General features: G+C 42.4%; 1 pseudogene; it reads right to left on the bottom strand.

Annotated features, from left to right (window-relative positions):
* Nucleotides 1-257: 257 nt before the first annotated feature.
* On the bottom strand, nucleotides 258-1247 carry LOC125933247 (glyceraldehyde-3-phosphate dehydrogenase-like; annotated as a pseudogene).
* Nucleotides 1248-3194: the final 1947 nt, after the last annotated feature.

The following is a 3194-nucleotide window of genomic DNA, read 5'->3' as shown; positions in this document are numbered from 1 at the left end:
AACTCTGTCTATCCATCCCTATATTCATCCAACACTCATATTATTTTTTTGTCTGGGTATAGTATACTTATCGATGGTACATGACAAGGTAGGGCTCCCCAAGCCCCTCCCCTTCTTCAGGGGGTCTGTGATGGAAACTGTGTAGAGGTTGGGGGATTCTCAGTATGTTGAGGGGGTGAGTTGGGGCAAGGATTCTCCAGCAGCTGAGGCACTGTCTCTTCCTCTTTTGCTCCCTCGGGCTGGTGGTCCAAGGGATCTTACTCCTTGGAGACCATGTGGACCATAAGGTCCACCACCCAGTTGCTGTAGCCAAATTCATTTTCATAATAGGAAATTTGCTTGACAAAGTGGTTATTGAGAGCAAAGCCTGCTCCAGCATCAAAAGTGTAAGAGTGGGTATCACTGTTAAAGTCACAGGAGACAAAGTGGTCCTCAGTGTTGCCCAGGGTGCACTTGAGGGGGCCCTCTAATGCCTGTTTCACCACCTTCTTGATGTCATTGTACTTGTCACCTTTCTTTAGGCTGCAGATAATACCTACAATTGACACATTGGGGATCGGGACACAGAAGGCCATGCCAGTGGGCTTCCTATTTAGCTCAGGGATGACCTTGCCTACAGCCTTAGCAGCACCAGAAGAAATAGGGATAATGCTCTGGGTAGCCCCTTGGCCATGGTGACACAGCTTCCCAGAGAGGTCGTCCATGGTCTCCTGGGTGGCAGTGATGGCATAGACCATGGTCATGGGTCCCTCCACGATGCCAAAGTTGTCATGGATGACCTTGGCCAGAGGGGCCAAGCAGTTGGTGTTGCAAGAGGTATTGCCAACAATCTTGAGAGGGTTGTAATACTTCTCATAGTTCATGCCCATCGCAAACATGGGGGTACCAGAAGAATGAGTGGAGATGATAACTCTTCAAGTGAGCCCCAGCCTCCTCCATGGTGGTGAAGACCCGAGTGGACTCCACAACATACTCAGCACCAGCATCACCCATTTGATGTTGGTGGGATCTTTCTTCTGGAAGATGGAGATGGGCTTTCCATTGATGACAAGTTTCCCATTCTCAACCTTGACTATACCATTTAATTTGCTGTGGGTAGGATCACACTGGAACATGTAGACCATGTAGGTGAGGTCAATGAAAGGGTCATTGATGGCAACAATATCCACTTTGCCAGAGTTAAAAGCATCCCTGGTAATTAGGTGCCCAATACAGCCAAATCTGTTTACTCTAACTTCCACCATCGTGTCTTGGGGACACAGCTGGCACTACACCAGAAGATGTGATTGTTGAACAGGGAGAAGCAGAGAGATAACTCATATTATTTTTATGCATTTCAAATTAAATTGCAGGCATTGGTATCCTTCTCCATAAATACTTCAGTATACATATCATTAGAATTCAATATTTGTTTCCAGTCTTTTCCTTTGAAATAAAATGATCATTCACTAAAGTTTGACAATTGCAAACACTTGTGTAACACAAATCCTAATCAGGATTGCCATCACTCCCAGAAAATTTAGCAGTAGAGATTTGAGAGCCTTTGAAAAAATATCTTTACCTCTTTATTCAGAAAAAGAGTGAGAATAACTTAAAGAATTTAAAATTTTATAGGAACTGTCCACCATCACAAACTGCCTCAGATCTCACACTATTAAAGAGTTGCTTTCTTCTATTTGTTTTAGCAAAATCCAAACTCCAAATGCATAGTTGATGACAAGGGAGAGATTTATGTGTATGTACAACATTAGCTGAAGGTCCAGTGAGTTGGCAAACAGGCAGGAGAGAATAAAGCAAAATTAGAATCATATTTTCTTGTGTGGATTAAAAAAATAATGTATACAAATAATTTTTGTCAGAATAACAGGTATGCTTTGGGTCTTAATACATGTAAGTATGTTTTCTTTGTACCGGATTTTCTGGGGATATCATCTTTATGCAGAAAAACACAACAACCAAGGAGCCCTCTGAGAAGTTGTACGTGTTGCCAAGTTGAATCCAGTGCCAAGCTAAATCCCTACCACATGGTACATATAAGTTGAATCTCTTCCAAATGCAGGGCTCCTTCTTAAGTAGCTGTGTTGACTAATTACTTTCATCAGGATAATTGCACCTAAGAAAAGGGTACAATTATTTCTACCTAGTAGAATGTTGACATCGTTTAATGAAGAATTAATGCATGTGGTGACAAACTATGTATTTAGAGAGGAAATAAAGCACTTACCAACAATCTGTTTCCAAGAAAGAATTTGTAAGCATGTCTGGTATGCTTTTTTTTTTAATTTTTTTTTTAACGTTTATTTATTTTTGAGACAGAGAGAGACAGAGCATGAACAGGGGAGGGTCAGAGAGAGAGGGAGACACAGAATCTGAAACAGGCTTCAGGCTCTGAGCTGTCAGCACAGAGCCCGACGCGGGGCTCGAACTCACGGACCGTGAGATCATGACCTGAGCTGAAGTCGGACGCTTAACCGACAAGCCACCCAGGCGCCCCGTCTGGTATGCTTTTAAGTACTCAGAATGAAACTAATAGGCATTTCTATAGCACACAAGACTCAGCCTCTACCTAAGTCCATGCATGCCAATGAATTGACATCCTCCAGGCACTAGTGGGTTCTATGTCATGGTTGAGAGTCAGTGTAGCATGAATATTAGGTTCAGGTAGTGCCCACTCACACCACCACATTTCAAAGTGACCTTTCTAGTCACTGTTACACATAAATAGTAAACCCACAGCATCCTTCTTTGTGGGAGTGGCAAATTTTCCAAAACCGCAATGCAAGGGATTATAGTTAAAACCTCCGTTGTATTGACTGGGACTAGAATAGTCACGATGAATAAGAGCCCTAAAATTCATTCCTTCGTATACTTGTTGAACACATACTGATCAGTCAACTATTATATGGAAGGTGCTATGCCAATTACTACATAACAACCCAAATGGAATATAAATTCAAGAGGCTTATAACTCCAAAAGGAGTTATAGCTCCAAAAGGACCATTCAATCATTTATTCAACATATCTCTACCAGAACTGTGGTGAACTCTGTGGTCCACTGCCCAAATAGTCCTCAGTCCCAAATAGACTGAGGCACCCATTTCTCCAGCTGCCAAGAGTACAGACTGCTGATATTTCACAACTGAATTCCTCCCCAGGAATTGCTCTAGGTGAAAAGAATACACATCCTTCTTCCT

This window comes from Panthera uncia, chromosome D2 (assembly GCF_023721935.1).
Source record: "Panthera uncia isolate 11264 chromosome D2, Puncia_PCG_1.0, whole genome shotgun sequence".
Lineage (NCBI taxonomy): Eukaryota > Metazoa > Chordata > Mammalia > Carnivora > Felidae > Panthera > Panthera uncia.
Note: the sequence above shows the minus strand (reverse complement) of the source record. Positions and strands in the feature narration are given on the sequence as shown.